The sequence below is a fragment of the Callithrix jacchus genome, chromosome 20, assembly GCF_049354715.1.
Source record: "Callithrix jacchus isolate 240 chromosome 20, calJac240_pri, whole genome shotgun sequence".
In the NCBI taxonomy this organism is placed as follows: domain Eukaryota; kingdom Metazoa; phylum Chordata; class Mammalia; order Primates; family Cebidae; genus Callithrix; species Callithrix jacchus.
Window position 1 is genome coordinate 28616341 of NC_133521.1, and position 21302 is coordinate 28637642.

The following is a 21302-nucleotide window of genomic DNA, read 5'->3' on the forward strand; positions in this document are numbered from 1 at the left end:
ACCAAGCACTCAGCCCCAATCCCTCTCCTTCCTCTCGGAGCTTTTGAAGCTGCTTCTGCATGGGGCTCTGCTGCGAACGCCAGTGCCCACTCTTGGGTCTCATCCCTGTGTCCCTGCACCTTGCCCGTCACCCGCTGCATTCTCCAACTGTCCTCCTTTCTTGACTTCCAGCTCATGCTGCCCTCATTTCTCTTCCGGTCTTTCTGGCTTTAACTTTTTGGGCTTCTCTTCTTATTGCCACTAACCATAAATGTTTTCTAAGGTTCTGCCTCAACACTTTTGATTCGACTCCACATTTTCTCCCTTCACATTCTCATCTATTTCACACTTTTACATCTCCAAGCTCCACAGAGGTTCTTGGTCCTGGCTCCAACTTCCTTCGTAAACTCCCAGCACCCCTGTACCTCATATTCTGTGCCTGCGCTTCTGCCCCCATATTCCCCTCTTCTTCCAGCTTTCCTGTTTCTTTTCATGAGACACCCCATCCTGTTAGCCAATCAGGTTAAAATCTTGCAGTCAACTTGACTTCCATACCCACTGCTCTACCCGTTCAGCCTCTACAGGGTCTCTCCCAGCTTCTCTGTCCCCAGGCCACTGCCCCAGCTCCAGCCCTCACAGCCTGCCCTGCACATTCCTGTAGACCCCTCTACATCAGCCTTTCCACCTTAGTCCTGTCTTCTTCCAGGCCCTCTTACTCATGGATCACAGTTTTATTTTCCTGAAAGCATAGCTTCCATGATGTCCCTTTGGGTTGAAATCCTTCAGTAGCCCTGCATTGTATACTCAACTCCTTCCTGCCCGGCAGCTAAAACTAGTCTCTTCCCAGCATAAACTGCCATATTTTTTTCAAAATGTTTTTGTTTGAGCAGTTATTACTGACTGGCTAATTCCCCAAGCTCCCTCCCTACCCCTCACTGACGCCCAAAGACTTAAAGAAGTGTGTGTGTGTGTGTGTGTGTGTGTGTGTGTGCATGTTTTACTCTTGTTCCTAACCTAATCTGTTTTTCACTTGGACTGTCCAGCCTTCAGAAAGAATGTGAAAATAGAGCATGCTTCTGGGTTTTACTTTTCAATTGGCGTCGTGGTGTAGTGACTAAGACCAAGGCACTGGGATTATCCTGCCTGGATTCAGATGCTGTCACCTTGGATACACAATTTACTTCTCTGAGCCTCAGTTTCTTTATCTATAAAACAGGCTAATAATTGTGCATATGCCATGAGATTATCATGATGATCAAATAAGGTAATACATATGACGGATTTAGAGCCACACTTGGCCCCAAACAGTGCTCCGTGTCAGCTGTTGTCATTGTCATCATCATGACTGTTTTATCACACTTGCAGTATGACATTATCCACAGCGTAATGATTCACTGTTTAGCAAGAGAGACTAACAGGCATTGCACACAATTGGTGAGTTAGCATCACCAATTACCCCCACTAAGACTTTGGACTAGTCATTTTGATACTTTGGATTATCTGTGAGGGAACTCAGAGGATTTTTAAACAAAGAATCTACATTATTCCTAGTAAGAATGGACACTTTTCTGAATTTTAACTGCCCATAGTTTAGCAGCTTCTGCTACTGGGCAACTGTAAGTCCAATTGAAGAAAATAAAGTCTTTTCACACAGAGATCTCTGGTCACCCAAACAAATAATAATACGCGTGACTCAGATTGTAAATGAGACCAGGAGCTGGCAAAGACAGTAAAAGATGAAATGTAGGAAGAAGAAAGGGCTGTATCGAAGGAGGGAAAAAAAGAAATTTGAAATATAAAAGTTGAATCTAACAAATTCAGATATTAAAATGAGGGTTGGCACTGGACAACTAGATGGTTATTCACTGTGAATGTAATTGATGCCACTGAATTTTACACTTAAAAATGGATAGAATAGCAAATTTTATGTTATATAAATGTTACAACAAAAAATACACATACCCAGAAAAACTGAACAGCTAGAATATTTAGCAATTAGTAACATCTTCTTTCAAGAATGTTTTATTCTATGACAGACAGGTTTATGTCAACCGAGTGTTCATTGAGCATCTACTGTGTATAAGCACCATGCTTGGTATATTATATCATGATATGTAGCTATCGTGTGTATTAGTACTCAAGTGATACATTACTGTTGATGAAAGCATACTATCATGCCTGAAAGGGTAAGCAGCTATCCGTGCAACCAGATGATAGACTTGCGGGGAAAGTACACCTACCTTCATTGAAAGAAAAGAAAAATAAAGACCTGGTTTCAAAATCACTTGAAAAGTGCCTTCTGCATCACATAAACAACACTGAAGTATGAGCCAGCTAGCACCAACCATGTAGGAAGTTCCTATCATCCTTTCCATCCATGTTGACACTTGTTATTGTCAGACTTCAATGTTTACCTAGTTGGTGGGTATGTGAGTGGTCCCTCATTGTGATTTTAGTCTGCATTTCCTTAATTGCACCAATTGGTCATTTGAAGTTTGTGTGTCTGTGAAGTGCCTGTTCAAGTCATTTGCCCATTTTTCTTTGAGTTATCTGGATTTTCTTTTCTTGCTTGTATGTCAGTACTATTTAACAAAGAAACCACAATAGAATTTTCACTAATGAATTTTTAAAACCTAAAGAAATCTTAGTATAGTGGGACAAAACCTCTGATATGGTTTGGCTGTATCCACACCCAAATCTCTTAGCTCCCGTAATTCCCATGTGCTGTGGGAGGGACCTGGTGGGAGATGATTGAATCATGGGGGCAGTTTCCCCCATCCTGTTCTCATGGTCATGATTAAGTCTCGCAAGATCTGACGGTATTATAAGGGGCTTCACCTTTCGCTTGGCTCTCATTCTCTCTTGCCTGCTGCCACGTAAGATGTGCCTTTCACCTTCTGCCGTGATTGTGAGGCCTCCCCAGCCATTTGGAACTGAGTCCATTAAACCTAATTTCCCAGGCTTGGGAATTTATATCTTTATTAGCAGCAATGTGAAAAAAGAGTAATACAATCTCCTTTAATAATAGCAAGAAAAAAGTTAGAGAATTATTTTGATTTTGATAGCCTCTTTTTGCAAATGACTTCAAAGAAAGTAACTTAGGGACTTTTTCTTCAAACAAGTTACAAAGTGTAGAGGCAAAAACATGTAGGGGAATTATCAGCATTCCCCATACATACACTGACAATGTGTCTTCAAGTACAAGGCCATCTTTAAGTGGCAACAGTGCAGCTGAAATATATTACTCAAGGAAAGGAGGTGTATTATTGAGGCCAACATGACCATTGACACTTGTTAGCTTGTTTCTGAAGAACAAAACACCGAGCAACAAAAGCTTAAAGTGAATGAAAATGTATCCAATTCTCAATCTAATGAAAATGCTTTGGGCCCTGAGCCAGAGAATAGATTTGGACCACAGACTGGACTTGTTTTTCAGGATCTTAAATTTAAATTACTTGAATTATTTTTAAAGTGCCAACCTACTCAGGCTTTTGGAATAAAAACATGTTTTTCAATTTAAAAAAAACTTCAATATAAGGATAAAATGCAACATCTTTGTCATCACTCATGTGGTCCAGAAAAGCAGAGGTTCCATTCTAATGCATACTCAGCACGTAGTGGAGACCCTTAGTATAGCCTGCATTGAGCCACAACACACACACATGTGTGTGCATGCGCGCACACACACACACACACGTAACATTCTCCACATACAGGTACATAGACAGACACATACACAGTACATATATGCACATGTGCATATACACACAAATACACTTTATATATGGTACACACACGTGTGTGCACATAGACACATATACACAGTATATATGCACACATAGACACATTATATACACAGTGTACACAGATTCACATACACATACACTCCACATACAGGCACGTACATGCACAGACGCATATATGCAGTGTACACACACAAACATATACACACAGACACATTTTATACACAGTACACACACATACACACAGACATGTATACACAGTATACAGACACATATACACAGTATACACACACTCCACATACAGACCCATATACACACAAACACATCATATACACAGTACACACACACATACACATATATCCCACATACAGGCACATATACACAGACACATATACACAGTATAACATACACATATGCACATATACACATAGACCCATCATCTGTACAACATACACACACAAACACTCCACATATAGGCACATAAACATACAGACACATTACACAGTATACACACACACATATATACACACAAACACAGTATATACTCAGTATAGACACACACACAGTATATACACAGTGTAGACACACACACAGTATATACACAGTATACACACACACAGACATGTCACATGCACACACATACATACACATACACACTGGCACTTAGTGCATGAAAACCTTGAAGCAAATATACACATACATCAAGGAGCTTAAAGGGGCATCACTTCCTCTGAGGACACTAAATATTACATTATGAAACTTCTACGACCCTCAGTTTTTCAACCAGTCAAAGAATGAAGGAATCATTTTTAAATTACTGTTTGTATACAACTTCGTTATCTAGCAGCCGAAATCAGTTGCAAGTTTTAAAAGTGAAAAACTGTACCTTCAATTGCTGCTTACTTTAAGTACATCATATCTAAAGACTATGTAGACTTGCTTTAAGATACGAGCATTTAGAAGGGAATTGTGTTGTCATGGCTCTCTCCTTTTTTAAGTGAATATAGTCTAACAGCCAATAGAGATTAATCAAGAGGTATGTTCAGCTGGGCAAGACCCCTTCATTTCAAGGCTATAGTCATGGAAGGGACGGCTTCCAGAAGCCTGGCCCCCAGCACCTCAGGGTTTAATGGGTGATGATGACCCAGCTGGCTCCTGAGGGGTACAGTCAGCTAGATATGGTACCATTTACCCACAGACTTCTTGTCCTGAGCCTTGTGTTCACAGCTGCAAACCCGGATGGGGCACAGACCTCATAGAAAAGTGACTTATGAGCCTTTCGTTGGCCAGGCTTCATTCTCCAAAGCTCTTGGCCAGGAGGGGGAAGGCAGCCCCCAGCACTCACCTGATGCCACCAGCCAGTCTTGCTGTTCAGGACGCTTTACTCCTGGCCCATGGTGCCTCACCTCTCTCCAAAAAAGGTCACAACTCTGGGGCTTGGAATCAACACATATGTGAAGCTTCATCTACTAAAGCTCCTCTGGCCAAAGTGCCACCCTTACTGGAAGCATAACCAAGAAAACTTGGCTGGGAGCCTGGGACTGCTCACAGGAGTGGAGCTTCCTTACTACAGCCTAAGAGAAGGAAGCAGGGGAACAGCTTCTATACTGTAGTATAGTCTGCAGACATCCCACAGCAGCCACAGGCCCACATCTTGTGGAAATACAGCCGATCACAGTCCAAGCCCAAGAACCCAGCCATCTTCAAGTTCCCAGACCTGAAGAGGCAGGACAAGTTCATCTGTCATTTCCTCTCACCTTCTAGGACCCTTGCTCTTACCCTTCCACTTCTTCAATCACTAAGAGTTTAAAGTAGTTGAGGTGTGGCCCTGCCACCCTCTCTGCTCACCACAAGGACACCTAGATCAACACTAGAGGCTACAATCAGATGAGTTTCCAAGGTGTTCTGGAAGGTCCCAGGTAGGGGCCCACTCTGGACCATACAGATTCCTCCTAACTCCCCAAGACAGCCTCCCCAGAAGGAACTCACTTCTTCTGAACAACATCCTTGGACACCATATTTGCTTATTTACATAACCTCCTCTCATTTGAGTCTGTGTCATTACTATGACTTATTCATCATCTATTTATCTATTCATCCAACACACCTGGGTTGAGTGTCTGCTGTGCGCCTGACACACTGTTAAAAATTTAGGATGTAGGCCCCATGCAGTGGTTTATGCCTGTAATCCCAGTGCTTTTGGAGGGGAGGCAGGAGGATCACTATAGCCCAAGAGTTTGAGACTACAGTGAGCTATGATCACACCACTGCCCTCCAGCCTGGGTGACAGAGCAAGACTGTCTTAAAAAAACAAAACAAAGGCCAGGTGTGGTGGCTGACACCTATAATCTCAGCACTTTGGGAGGCCAAGGCAGGCAGATCATGAGGTCAAGAGATCGAGACCATCCTGGCTAACATGTTGAAACCGCATCTTTACTAAAAATTCAAAAATTTAGCTGGGCCTGGTGGCACACACCTGTAGTGTCAGCTGCTCGGGAAGCTGAAGCAGGAGAATCACTTGCACCCAGGAGGCGGAGGTTGCAGAGAGCCGAGATCGTACCACTGTGCTCCAACCTGGGAACAGAGCGAGACTCTGTCTCAAAAACAAACAAAACACACACACAGAAAAGTGGGGATATGAAGATAAATGAAATATAGGTCCTTTCCTCAAGGAGCCTCCATCTTGCAAGAGGAGACAGATGAGTAAATCAGCAGTGAGAGGATAATGTGATGACTGCTATGAGCTTTGGGGGAGATGTTGGTGCAGCTCTAAACCAGTTATGGCCATACAAGTGGAGTTTGACCACCCGTCCTTTCTTTCCAGAGTCTCCAGGAATAGGTTGCTGAGATCACCAATTTACCTTCGGTCACAGCAGTATACAGTTGGGCTCTGTTAACGTAGGTGGCTTTGACCTCCACCTGCAATTGTAGGATCTCCGTTTCCACTCACAGTCTCCTCCGGGGACTCTGGGAAGTGAACTGGGGAAGGGATGTCACGTGCACTCATGCTAGTCCTCTAAGTCCCCACTGGTTTCTAAGTCCTCTTTGTGAGGGCACCTCATCCTGCTCCATCACTGCTGCTGGGAGGGCTCTTGGTTGCTGTCTGTGCAAAGGCAATCCCTCCTGTCCTTCCTCAAGCTGGTGGCATCACTGTATGCCAGCATCTCCCTGCTGCCATCACAGGTGCCAGTCACTAAGGGATCCTGCTGGAGATGGGACCTGTATGGCCATGAGCACAGGTGTCTACTTCAGGTTGAAATTCCCTCAATTCAGCTTTTTCATTTTCACCTTTGACACTTCCACAGCCTGGAAACTCCTGCATAGTTGGGAAAGAATTTCTTATGCCATTAGTTGCCTTGGTCCCAAAGTCCTTCTGGCCCCCATGTCCTGTCTCTCAAAGAGGCTTTCTGTGGAAGTCATTCTTGAATCTTTCACTTGTCACTGGGATTCAGCCCTGTGTTCTGGGATTTGGCTTGGAGGATGGAGGAGAGAAGGATCATCTGTCTTCTACCCAGTGGAAGGCATTCAGTACCGTAAATCTGCCCACCCCTTTGATTAGTATGCCGTCCTTCTTAAGTCAAGCCTGTGTGTCTGACCCTCTCCTCAGGATGAATACCTTTTTAGAATCCTTCATCTGCCATTCAAAACTATTCCTGAAAAACCACCTCCAGTGAATCAGTGCTGCCACTTCCCATCCTCGTAAAGGCCAAACTAACCTTCCTGTAAACCCCACACTTAAAAAGATCTAAGATCCCAAGTCCCAATTTCATCAGCCTTTCTTTGAAAGGAGGGCTGCCTAGCATGGTGCAGTGATCACCAGTGGCTCCTGGCCATCAGGGTACTGTTTTGTTTATTTGTTTGTTTTGAGACAGAGTCTTTTTTTTTTTTCGAGATGGAGTTTCGCTCTTGTTTACCGAGGCTGGAGTGCAATGGCGCAATCTCGGCTCACCACAACCTCCACCTCCTGGGTTCAGGCAATTCTCCTGCCTCAGCCTCATGAGTAGCTGGGATTACAGGCATGCGCCACCATGCCCAGCTAAGTTTTTGTATTTTTAATAGAGACGGGGTTTCACCATGCTGACCAGGATGGTCTCAATCTCTTGACCTTGTGATCCACACACCTTGGCCTCCCAAAGTGCTGGGATTACAGGCGTGAGCCACTGCACCTGGCCTAGTGTTCCATTCTTAAAACAGACCTTACATCCAACCGAGACCAAGCCCTTGAGGTGTTCTCTACCATCTCTGAATGTCATGATGTCACTTTAGTGACTTTTCCAGCTTCCTAGAGAACATTTATCATCAATTCCAGCTAAGTAACATAGTACTGAATAGTTCGATTCTGGGCAGGTGATCTGTTGCATAAATCCGAATTAAGCCACTGAACAGACTATGCAAAAAACAAAAATGGTGTTGGATACTTACATGTATTTGTTGTGATTTTTTTTTTCTATGTCTATAAGGTGGTGAAATCACTGAAGCAAAACCGTGATGAAAGCTATTCACAATTTAGCATTTACCACCATATGGAAATGTCAGTTCCATCTAGCAAAGAGCATATTACTGACATGTTCAATATAAAATGCAAATATAATAGCTTAGTGGGTTGGATATGTCAGCTGTGTTTCACTTAAACGTATTACCTTGGCAGATTAAATATAGTTACAAATCTTTCACAAGGAGGATATTCTGATGAAGTTACAGCTGATACCAGCCTTTGTGGATCCTCAGTTCAATTGGCTGTGAGTAAAATGAAGACAAAAATGGGTGAAGAATTGAGAGTGAGTGGGACACGGCCATGGAGAAATAGCCTCTGCCTGTGGCCTCCTGGCCTTCCAAGCCCCACTAAGAAATATTGTTCTTTGCTGAATCATGAGCAATTCATAGCAAAGATTTATCTCTTACCTGATGAAGTAGTTGAAAGACCACCCATCCCACCAGGCCTCCATAACCACTTCAAAATATTTATATCTCCTTATATAACCCAACTTGGCTAAGCTGAGGTGGCCCAGCCTGAACTGCACCACTAGCTCCAATCTTGGTCCTTCTGTAGCCATCTGGACCACTCAGCTCTCCTGGCTGACCTGCACAGTGGCAGACCCTGCTCATGTAACTGCACACTCCAGCCTCTGACCTCCTCTTCACAGTCAGGCCCCACTAAGCACATGGTGATTTGTCTTGCTGTTGCCACATCCTGATGGTTATAACTTCTTGCCCAAATGCTACGTGATTCATTATTCCACGGCACTGCCCAGTTTCTGCAAGGGCTTTCCCAGGACTGCACCGTCTTACCCGCTTCCCCATACCTCCACACTGACGACAAGGTTGCTGGCACCTTGAAACAGCCCGTGTTAAGCCTGTACTCCACTTGTTAAGATAGGCTTGGTGGAAATTAACCAGCATCATCCAGTTTGTCCAGCACAGCTTTCTTGTCCCGTTATTGCACGATCAGTTACAAGCTTTAGGGTTTATATATCCAGCAGTGTTTCCCTGTGGACTTTTCCAACGGAACGTCTTGCAAATTGCTACAGAGAACCGAAGAAATAATGGATCCCTTTTAAAAGTAGCATTCCTTCTGTAGCTCCTGTGATCCATTTTGTTTTGTCTTACATTAATATGCTGTGAATATTTTCTGTTCATAGCTACTTATATGTATAGTCAAGAGGCATGAAAAAATCACATTCATTGGTTTCTGCTTTAAAAAATTTTACCTGGGTGATGTAACACCAAGTCTTTCTGCCAAAAAAGACACAAACCCAAACCCACGGAGCGATGGTTACCAGGCTACTGGGGTGGGGATGCGGGTTGCAGACAGTTAATCATTATAGAAGGAGGATCTCGAGTGGAAACCTAGGTACACAGACCCTTACTGTGTAATTGTAAACTGGGCTTCAGGGTGCTAGGTTCTCCTGATCCTGCCGTAACTACCTTTGTGATACTTGTGCTGGTTGGACCCCATTCAGCCTTCTTTCTCCTCTGTAAAGTAAGGAAGTTGACCTAGAGCAAGTCTCTTCAACTCCATTCTTCCATGTTTCTATGAATATGCACAGAAAGTCAGATGGCTAGTTAGGAATCCAGAGGATGCTACCAACAGCAACAGTTACCAACTTTCTGCTGGATTTAGAACTCAGCACTTGATAGATGTCATCTCATTTAAGCCTCACAGTTATTCCAAGAGGTTGGTATTATGGTCCCGTTTCATACAAGAGAGAACAGTTCCCCAGGAGGTCAATCACTGTTTAGGATCTCAGTGCTAATAAATTAGAGAGCCGAGATTCCCGTCCTCATGGAACTAACTCCAAACACACTTTTAATCAGACATGGGAAGAAGTTCCCAGCTCTCCTTTTATTACTCTCAGTGTCTGAATCTCATTGTGCTTCCCCTCTCTGTTGACTCTGCATGCCTGAGTGACCCCCGTTCCTGACATCTAAAACACACATACCTCTGTGCCTTTGGTTAGTGTGAATAGGGTAACAGTGCATTTTAGAATTCTGTATATATTCTTTGCAACAAGATGGGACTCAATAAGCAAAAAGTAAAAAATGAGTTTCTAGGCAGCTGCTTGCCATGTGAAGTGTCAGTGAAGGTATGACTCAAAAAGGGCAAAATTTAGCTCGGAAGAATAACTTTTATGACACATGCATAGTCCTCTGTATATGGGCACAGGTGCCTAATGTAAGTCATCTGTAATTTTGCCAAGGCTAACTTTAAATCATAAACATGGGGGGTTGGCAGTGGGAGATTCTCCAGCTTCCAGTGGGGTCTCATCAATTGCCTAGTCTTTGCCTCTCCTGGCAGCAAACCAGTTTTGTTTCTTTGAGAAAACTGCACCACCCCATTTCCAACAGCTAGACCACTTCTGGTGGGTGGCAATTATTTATACAGAAAGTTCTAAGAAAGCACAGATGAACTTTGCCAGAAAGTAGACATTTTGTACAATGTAAAGAATGGACTTCAAAGTCAGAATTGCCTTGTGAGTTTGATGATCCTATTCTCTATTTGGAAATAAGCAAAAGCTCTACTCTTTCATCAATATAACCTGATGGTTTATACTACCTCATTATGCACAGTCAATCCTCATTATTCACAGATTCTGTATTTGCAAATTTACCTACTCAGTGAAATTTAGTTGTAACTTCAAAATCAATACTTGCAGCACTTTTGTTATTCACAACACGTGTAGAGAGGTGAAAACATCAAGTCACCCAACGTGCATGTTCCCAGCTGAGGTCAAATAAAGGTCTGCCTTCTGTTTTGGCTCTCATACTGTAAACAAGAGTTCTTTTCACAATGCCATGTTGTTCACATTTTCTGCTTTTATTCTGGTGATTTTGTTGTTTAAAAATACCCTGCAGTGCTGGGCTCAGTGGCTCACACCTGTAATCCCAGGACTTTGGGAGGCCAAGGCAGGCAGATAACTTGAAGTTAGGAGTTCGAGACCAGCCTGGCGAACACTGTGAAACCCCATCTCTACCAAAAATACAAAAATTAGCCAGACGCAGTGGTGTGTGCCTGTCATCCCAGCTACTCAGGAGGCTGAGGCAGGCAAATCGCTCGAACCCAGAAGGCAAAGGTTGCAGTGAGCTGAAATGGCACTGCTGCACTCCAGCCTGGGTGACAGAGTGAGACGTTGTTCCCCGCCCCCCAAAAAAAGAAAGTAAGTAAAAAAGAAAAGACCCTGCAAGCATGGTACCAAAGTACTATCTAGAGTTCCTAAGTGCAAGAAGGCTGTGATGTGCCTTACAAAGAAAACACAAGTGTAAATTAAGCTTCATTCGGGCATGAGTTCCGCTGTTATTGGCCGTGAGTTCAATGTTAATGAAGTGACTATATATATAGTTATAGTGTCATATATATAATGTATATAGTTATAGTGTTTTATATATATATTATATGTATAATAAGGTGTACTTAAACAGAAAAACACATAAAACAAGGCTATGTATTGATTAATTGACGAAAACATTGTGACCAGAGGCTTGCAGGAACCTAACTATCTATTTCCCCTAGGAGCGATCACTAATTCAGTGCCTGTGGCAACTTTACAGAGCATAACTATTGCAAATAACAAGAATCAGTGCATTTCCAAATGTAGACATTGCTCATAATATCTTGAGATATTTTTTGGGACTGCCAGGGGGGTCTGGTACTACTGATCTCATGCCATTTTCGGCTTTGTGGAAAATGGGAACTTACAAAACCATCCCCATTCCTTCTTCTGTGATGAGCAGATTTTCGCTGTTCAACTCCACCAGGTACTAATTGAGTACCCCAGAATCTACTGCTGCTGGAAGATAGGCAAAGAATCAGTCCCTGACCTCAAGAGCTTTCACCTGTGTTGGAATGACTGGGCTTAGGGTGCAAACATACCCAGGTCAAACGGAAAGTGGAAACATCTTAGAAATGGCAGAGAGAAGAACAAACTCTCTGAGGCATAACATAGGGAAGCAGGCCATTTTTCTAACAGTAACCTTTAACTGTTAATTTAGTGTTTCCTCCCAGGAACTCTGCAAAGGAAGTTCAGCCTTAGCCAAAGCTTCTAATTAACTCCAAAGTTTCTACCACATCAGCAAACACCTAAAGACCACCCCAGTGTTTGTCTCTCGCCTGACAGAAGTCAAAAAACTGATATAGGTGAGAATTGCCCAATAGGAAATCCTTTTTTCTCTATGGGAAATGGTCGCTGTATTTCCCTCAGCTTGATTATTTTGGAGGCCTGTAATCTTACAGCTGGAAAAATACTATTTATGGTACTTGGAATAAAAATTGTAACGTTAATTAATTAAGCATCCAATTTATGTCAGGATCTGTGCTGGGTGCTGGGAACACGGAGATGAAAGGCACAGTCTCTGCCTGTGCGTCTTGTGGTCAATTGGGAAAACTTGGTCATTGCAAAAGTGAAGTCATGTCGTGGGAGAGGGAAGCTGGAAATGGGGGTTGCAGCAGCACGTACCCAGCATGGAAGGGTTCAGTGGGAGGTGAGATGCTTCTTGCTGTAACGGTCTTGAAAGGGGAGGAGGAGTTGGTCAAATGAAGGAAGCTGAGTTGAATGTTCCAGGAAGCAGGAACCTCATATGGAACCCTACAGGCATGAAAGAGTTATGGGGCATTTCATGACCTAGAAGCAGAGCATGGAAAATGGATGAGTTAGAAGAGAGCAGGCAAGGGAGAGGCATCACCCAGGTCATGAACAGCCTGGAAGGACATGTAGGAAGTTGGGATCCTCAGAAGGATCTCACAGAGGCAAGCAAGATCATCAATTTGCACTTTCTGTAGGTCAATTAGACAGAACAGAGAATGCATTGTGGTCTGGGTGTAGCTGAGAATGAAAACAGTTACTAGGGAAATAAACCAAGAGAAGAGCAGCAAGAATACAGTAAAAGAGAGAGAGGTTAGAGAGAAGTTGGGAAAGAATTGAGAGAATTTGAAGGTAAGCTGAGAGAGAGAGAAGAGTGTGAAGGGAGGCAGGTTTGGGGATGATTTGGAGTGCCCTGAATTGGAGGGCCCTGGAGCATCCCAAGGAGGTTACATCAGGGAGCCAGAGATCCCGGTTGAGTTCAGGAGAGTGGTTTGGGAAGAGATGGTAATTGATGATCAGTCTGTAGATGATCATTCAATCCAAGGCTTTACATTACACAAAGCAAAATGTTTACAGTTAAGACAGAAGATGGCCGGGCACAGTGGGTCACGTCTGTAATCCCACCACTTTGGGAGGCTAAGGCAGGTGGATCACCTCAGGTCAGGAGTTCAAGACTAGCCTGGCCAACATGGTGAAACCCTGTCTCTACTAAAAATACAAAAATTAGCTGTGCATGCCTGTAATCCCAGCTACTCAGAAGGCTGAGGCAAAAGAAGCACTCGAACCCAGTAGGCAGAGGTTGCAGTAAGCCAAGATTATGTCACTGCACTCCAGGCTGAGCAACAGTGTGAGACACCATCTCAAAAAAAAAAAAAATAAGAATGGAAGATGGCCACAGAAACCCTCTTCAGAAACATTAATATTTAAAGCATGAGTAAAGGAAGATAAATCTGACATGAAGCTAGAGAGGAGGTAGCCAGAAGTGAAGAAGGAATAGAATGATGCCAGGTGTGACAGAGGAGACGTCACAGAGGAGGGCATGGTCACTGAGTACAATGATGCTGGGAGGAAGGCACAGTGTAATTGGTTGTTAATGACCTAATGTAGTCTTAATGGGAAAGTAGGAATGAAAGCAGGTAGTCCTGGATAGAGATGCAAAGTGGGGTGAAAAAGTAAAAACAGTACAAATGTAGACGAGCTTGTTGAATAAACTTGACTTTTAAGGAAAGGAGAAACAGATAGAGGGGAATGGGAAGTTAAGGAGGGCTTCTGCCTTTGCCAGTGGAAGTTAGCAGTGGTTCTTCCTCGCTGACAGGATACAGGGAGCATTTTCAAAGTGCACATAACTACAAATAACACAGGCTATGAGATAAAAGCTCATGGTGAGGAAGTGAGTGGGGGATGAACATGGATCAAGAATCAAGGACTGGGCTGGTCACAGTGGCTCACGCCTGTAATCCCAGCACTTTGGGAGGCTGAGGTGGGAAAATTGTTCAAGGCCAGGAGTTCAGTACCAGCCCAAGCTACAAAGCAAGACCCTGTTCTATTAAAAAAAAAAAAATGGCTGCATATGGTGGCTCATGCCCATAATTCCAGCACTTTGGGAGGCCAAGGGAGGAGGATTGCTTGAGGACAGGAGTTTCAGACCAGAGTGGACAACATGACGAAACCCCATCTCTTAAAAAAAAAAATTAGCTGGGTGTGGTGGTATGCACGTGTAGTCCCAGCTACTTACGAGGCTGAGGTGAGAGGATTACCTGAGCCAAGGAGAATCAGGCTGCAGTGAGCTGTGACCACTCCCTGCCACTGCAACCTGGATAACACAGTAAGACCCTATCTCTAAAGAGGTTTTTTGGTTTTGTTTTTTAAAAAGAATCAGGGGAGCTTTGGGTCAGGGGTTCTAAAGAGGATTTTTTATAAGAACCTATGAAAAATACTAAAATGGCACCAGATTAAGACCCAGAAGACCTGTGACTGTCTCTTATTAGCTTTCAACCTTAGGCAAGTCCTTCTCTGTGAGCCTGAGTACCCTCATCTGTAAAGTCAGCTAAAGACTGTCTGTCTCGCCTGTATCCCTGGTTGTAGTGAGAATTAAACAGGGTAATATGTGTGAAGAGCACCGTGGAAATTGGAAAGCCCCGCACGATTGTGAGGTGTCGTCGTGAGAGAAGAGGAGCCTTCTTGCTGCCTTCGCCTTTGGCTGAAGTGCCTTTTCCTGTTGAAGTTATCTCAGGCACCGTGTGGCTTCTTCCAGACTACAGGCGGGTTCTCTCTCTTCTGGGGATTTCTATCTTTTTTTCTTACTCACTTGAGATGAAGAGTGCTGTGGATAGGTAAGAACAACATTTTTTAAAAACAAAAAAAAAAATGTAATCACGAATTGTTTTTAAAATGGAGGTAGATCGGCATAAAACTTATGTGAATCCATTTCTTTTTAGATATTTCATCTTTCCAATTATGACCCTTTCAGGGGGAAAATCCCTTGGTAGAGATCTCTACTTAATTTTTTTTTTAAAGATGGACGGGTGCAGTGGCACACACCTGTAATCCCAGCACTTTGGGAGGCCGAGGCGGGTGGATCACGAGGTCAGGAGTTCAAGACCAGCCTGGCCCACATGGTGAAACCCCATCTCTACTAAAAATACAAAAATTAGCCAGGTGCAGTGGTGGGCACCTATAATTCCAGCCTCTCAGGGACCTGAGGCAGAGAATTGCTTGAATCCGGGAGGCAGAGGTTGGAGTGAGTAGAGATCATGCCACTGCACACTCCAGCCTGGGTGACAGAATGAGACTCTGTCTCAGAAAAAAAAAGGATGGAGTCTTGCTCTGTTGCCCAGGCTGGAGTGCAGTGGGATGATCTCAGTTGACTGCAACCTCTGCCTCCCAGGCTCAAGGAATTCTCATGCTTCGGGCTCCCAAGTTGCTAGGATTATAGGCACGTGCCGCCATGCCCAGATAATTTTCTGTAGAGTTGGGGTTTTCCTGTGTTGGCCAGGCTGATCTCCAACTCCTGACCTCAAACAATCCGCCTTCCTTGGCCTTGCAAAGTGCTGGGATTACAGGCATGAGCCACTGCGCCTGGCCAGCGATCACTTCTTTGAAGAAAGATGGCATTACATCATGCCTGCTAAGATGATAGTGACCTTAGGGAAAGCAGGCCACACAGACATCCATTCTCTTCCTCTCTTGCTTGTTTTAAATGAGCGTTTACCTCCTAGTCCAGCGAAACACACACTCCCTTGATGTTTGCCATGTCCTTTATGAAACAGAATAAAAGCCCAAACACCTGTGCTGGGAGCTTTAGACTAACACAAAGACTGTAAAGGCACGTTTGGAGGCTAAGACTCTCTTTGCAAATATGTTTTACTTAACCCATAGATGGTTTTAAAAAGATTGATATATTTGGGCCAGGCACAATGGTTCATGCCTGTAATCCCAGCACTTTGGGAAGTCTAGATGGGCAGATTGCTTAAACCCAGGAGTTCAAGACTAGCCTGGGAAACATGGTGAAACCCTGCGGCTACAAAATGTACAAAAAATACAAAAATTTGCCGGACATGGTGGTGCATGCCTATAGTTCCAGCCACTCTGGAGGATGAGGTGGGAGGATTGCTTGACCCGGGAGGTCGAGGCTACAGGGAGCCATGATCATGCCACTGCATTCCAGCATGGGCAGCAGAACGACATGCTATCTCAAAAAAAAATTGATGTATTTGATATTTACACATACCAATCTCTACCACCTCTTGGAACAGTGGAAGATCAAGCAACACGTGGCAGAGATTTTGTTCCCCCAAACATCAGGTGACCAGAGCTGAGTGGCTCTCCTCTCCGTTTTGTCCCAAGCTTCACTCCTACTCGTCACCTCTTCAGGATGGTGTGCACAGGGCCCTGGAGATTTCAGAGTGTATGGCCCCTGGTTTAAAGCCGAATCAGTGAAGTACAGTGCAAAGAAAAAAGCTTGTTTCTGAGGATAGAATGGTGAAAATAAAGAAAACGTAGGTAAACATTTCCCAGCTTCAATACTGGGGCTGGGATGCCTGATTTTCAGCTCTTAGACAGCATCGTCTGCTTTAGGATGGGATTCTCTAAAACTGGACATCAAATCTTTTTTTCTGTGTGACTCTTTTTAGAAACACAGAGAAATAGAAATTAAAATAAAAGCAAGGACTATCTTTGGGGAAAGCCTAATGCACAGCCCAAAAGAAAAATTTATATTACTTCAAAAGCTGAGGCAATTGGCCAACAAAGTCCAGAAGGTACTTCCTTCTCCCACAAGGTCAAGAAACTTTGATAACCTTGCCCCAGTGGAGAGACATCTGGTAGACCACAGTTCTCTTTTACAAGTAGGAAGATAAAGTTCATTCTCGGTATTAACACAAACACACTGGTCATGGCCGGGCTGTGCCACACAGAAAGAATATTCCCAAAGCAATGCATTCTTTGGCTGTTGTCAAGTGGTCTGCTGTCTGTGGAATTTCCTATTCTCCAGCCCCAGAGCAGAAAGCAATCCCCGCCCGCCTGGCTTTGGCCGTCATGAGGTTTAAAGAGGATCATTTGTTTTCATTACAGCCCCTTGAAACCCTTCCTTCCCTCCTCATTAATGAATTTCCAGTCTTTCATCAAAAAACAAAAACAAAAAAACAAACACAAAAAAGGATCTGACAGAGGACACAGTTAAGTGGCGGGCGCGCATGGCTGTGCCGGCTTTAGAGAGAGGAGACGGCCATTTACTGATTGTGAGGAGGGGTTGACATCCTTGGTTAGTATGCTAATTTCATCTCCTGCATTTAACATTCAGATCAGGTCTGTACAGGCCCTCCACAGCCACAGAGTCCAGGGATGGGTGGCTGTCTGCCTTGCAGCATTGAACATTCACTGTGTGAATTACATAAACACCCAAACATTCTGCCTGTTCCAACATTGCTCCCTTTCCTTCCCTCTCGGAGAGACACATAGACCCGGAGCCACACTCATGCGAGCATACATTCCCCGTGATGCCATCACACGCACACACACAGTGCAGACACGGGTCCCTGTGAATGCCAGACACATGCAATGGAAAGGTGCCCAAGTCATCCACAATTGGCTCGTTTCCTCATTTGGTCTCTGCAGCTCTCTTCTGCAAGATCTATTTCTCCTTGCTCAGGAAACTTGGGATGCTATTGAGGAGTCCTAAATAAGGAAGCGATATGAAATTAAAACCTCCTTCAGAAAAGGAGGAGGATATCTTAAAAGAGTGACCTTCCAGTCCCAGAAATCCTTAAAGAGCCTCAGTTCCATTCATGGGAAGGAGAACCATTTAGCTCAGTTCACTGAACACCCAGAAAGAAAGAAAACCCAGCTCATTTTATGACTTTGGGTCCCTACTTTGTCATGTGTTTGGAATACTGTATTAAAAGCGTTCTATTTATGGGTGGTTTGGGACTCACCAAGCCACAGCTAGGTGACAACAGAAGAGGAATCCCAAACGGGCACCCCCATGGCCGTCCAAATGGCAGACGATCGCCTGGCACGTTTGCCAGAAACCCAACCAATGGAAAACGGAATTTCCTCAACCTCCTTCTTCCAATGTATTTCCCTAACCTTGCAGCAGCTTCTGGAGACAAACAGAGAATCAGCAGCTCCTACTATCAGAAGGCACATTTGGGGCTTGCTTTTAATAAACTGAAGCGGGAGCCTCCCATAAAAAGGAAAGGACACAGGTTGGTTTTTATTGTTTTGGTTTGGTCTGGTCTAGTTTTGGGGTTTTCTTTTTTCTCTCTCTCTCAGTGTATGACATCACTGTGTACCCTGGCATGCCGTGGTTTTTTCCTCTGGACTCGGGTGGCTCCTAATTTTGTCCCCTTGTGCCCACATAATATTCCATATTTGGCTAAGGAACATCCGGCAATTCCTGTCGGAGCTTCCCACCACGGTGACGGGTGTTTTCTCCAAGCTGCAGACTTGATTTGCCTCGATTTTTTTTTTCTTTGGCTCTGGTCCAAGATGTTTTCCTGTCATCATTTCACTGTCTTTTCCAGTAATCCCTTTCTTAAACATTGCCAACAATTAGTCGATATATCTCTACCACCACCACTGCCCCCCACCCCCATAACCACGCAAACACACCCTCCACTGAACCCATCACTGTCTCCTCTTCCCTTGAAGTATAAGAAATTACAGCTTCTCATTAGCCGGAGAGCACGATTGGAACGGCTCTGTGTTTACTCACTTAGTAAGTGATGCTGGCCTTTTTAATTATTCTCCCTCCGCGTGCCATCAGAGAGCAGCAAGCTGTTCAAGTCAAACCAAACGACTGCACATCCTCCGCAAGGCAGTTGGAAGTAATCGTGTTTTACCTCACCGCTGCTGCTGTCTTCCTTGCCTGTCAGCAAGCCAAGGAATCCCCCCAAAGCTCTTACGTAGGAGATACCAAAACTGTGAGTCACTTTTCACTCCCAGAGCAGAGAAAGTCCACTGCGTCCTGCACGTAAGAGCAGACCCAAGATGGGGGCTTCCTCCAAGCCATCGAGATTCCCTGGGACCAGATGTCCGGTCATCGATGGCTTTTTTCTTGCTGTTGCTCCCTCTTTCTCTTCCACCCTTGTCCATTGCTTGGTTTTGAGACGCTTTTCTCTTTTTCTCTTCCTTTCTGTGATGCCGACAGCCGCAGACCCAGCAAGAGCTGGGTCCCTCTCGCCTTCTGTTATTTTTTTTCCCCCTGCAGCAGGCTTTGGCTGCTACCTCTGCAAGCTGGATCACCAAAGACACACGACTCACTCACAATGAATAATCAATACGGATATTGATCTGGGGAAAATGTTTGTAAATTCCTGAAAGGGAATCAGGAGCAGGGGCAGGGAGGCTCGTGGAGGACGACACTGCAGTGCTCCACGGCCGGAGGAGGCAGAACCGTGTCTGGATCCCAGGTCTTGCTGGCTCCGAGGTGACGGGTACCGGAATGCGTGCGAACCAGGGTGTGCGCGTGTGAGGAGGGGGTCCTGTATTCTCATTTCTCTACAGCTGCTTTCCCCGAAGAATCAAGAGCCAAATGGTCGGGGAGCTCCCGTCAGCGCCATGTCTTGGCTGCGGGCCAGCACTGTTTTGTTTTCATTATCACACGCTACTTTGCAATTTGCATAAATACAGGGTTATTTTTTATCGTGTCGCCCAAAAGATAGAGAGAAAAAAAATAGAAGTCTTTGTTGTGTGCAAGAGGGGCTTGCTGCCTACTCATCGAGGCTAAGGATTTACCTCCAAGGCAGAGCCTATGTAGAGAGCTCCAGAAGAAATACGCAAAGAAGTGGTAATCACAGAGAGAAAAGAATACAGGGGACAAAGAATGGAATTTGACGAGAACTGAAGGGCACTCGGCGTGGTGAAACCCAATATTAGGGATACATTTGCTTCTTGGAGAAGTGGCGTAGACTTAGACAAGCAAAGTAGAGATAAGGACCACCAGGATCTAACCCGGGTCCCTGTTAGACACATTTCACGCTCTCAGCTGGAATGAACTATTGATCCCTGGTGGAAAAGATATGCAGGGCAAAGCACACAAACTTGCCTTGCCACCTCCTTGCCGCTTCCAAAACATAGAAAGGGTGAACACAAATAGATAGAGCGTTCCCTCTCCGCTGCTAGGCGCTGATGGTTTTCCAGCAGGTGAGAGGTTTTAAATCTGGTCTTTTTCCCTCACTTGCCCTACACCTTGAGCAGTTCAGGTAAGCCTCCTGAATTGCACTTACCCTAGCATTGAATGGGATTTCAATACTAGGTTCTCTCATCTTCAGGAAAGTGAACATAAGAGTGTGATAAGCTGAATGGCAAGATATAGATGGCTCTCTCCTGCAAGCGCCTCTTGGCTTTGGGGATGAGGCCTCAGACTCCTGAAGTCATATCCCACCATGATGCTGGGCATGCACCTGTGTCCCGGGCAGTGGTACCTCATTTCAGAAAAGCCTTCCAGCTCTCTCAGGCCATTGGATGGTGGTCCCCGTTCCCAGTCTTGGTCTCGGCTCCTTTCATCTCTCCCCACTCACTCCGTTTTTGCAATTTGGTAATAAAATGTCTCTGGGCTCATGTCACCCTTTCTCCCATTTCCCCATCTGTCTCTTCCTGGCCTGGCGACAGAAGAGCTGTGTCGCCTTTGAGATAGCCATCTAGAGTGAGACCTCCGCATGAGGATTCAATTCCAGAGCCCCCCGCCCTCTTGTCCTGAAAAGAGCTGTCTGCTTTATCAGCCAGCAGCAGCAGCGGCAGCAGGAACACTGATTTTTTTATTCCTTTTCTGGCTTCTGATTAGCTCTAGCAATCCAATTAGCAGAGGAATTTATATCACACGGGCTGAGGTGCCCCTACTCATCACAGCAGCTCAAACCCACTCATAAATTCTGCCAATCTTACATCTGCCTGTGACATGGATTAATTACAGCACCAGGCCTTCGCGAGTAGGTCTGCTGATGAAGGTGCATGTGAATATCAGGATTAAGAAGAGGCAAAAAAGGATGACTTTTGCGTATCA

The 21302-nt window shown here is 44.6% G+C and overlaps 1 protein-coding gene and 1 long non-coding RNA gene across 37 annotated transcripts in view; one reads left to right on the forward strand and one right to left on the reverse strand.

Moving 5' to 3' along the window:
* The window catches only part of ZFHX3 (zinc finger homeobox 3), a 1555416-nt gene that overhangs the window by 1059651 nt on the left and 474463 nt on the right, over nucleotides 1-21302 (forward strand). The window lies entirely within an intron of this gene.
* Nucleotides 1835-19701, reverse strand: LOC128930313 (uncharacterized). The gene is made up of 2 exons (XR_008478230.2): nucleotides 19014-19701; nucleotides 1835-15122 (listed from the first exon to the last, which is right to left on the reverse strand). It is a non-coding gene; the product is annotated as an uncharacterized LOC128930313 (long non-coding RNA).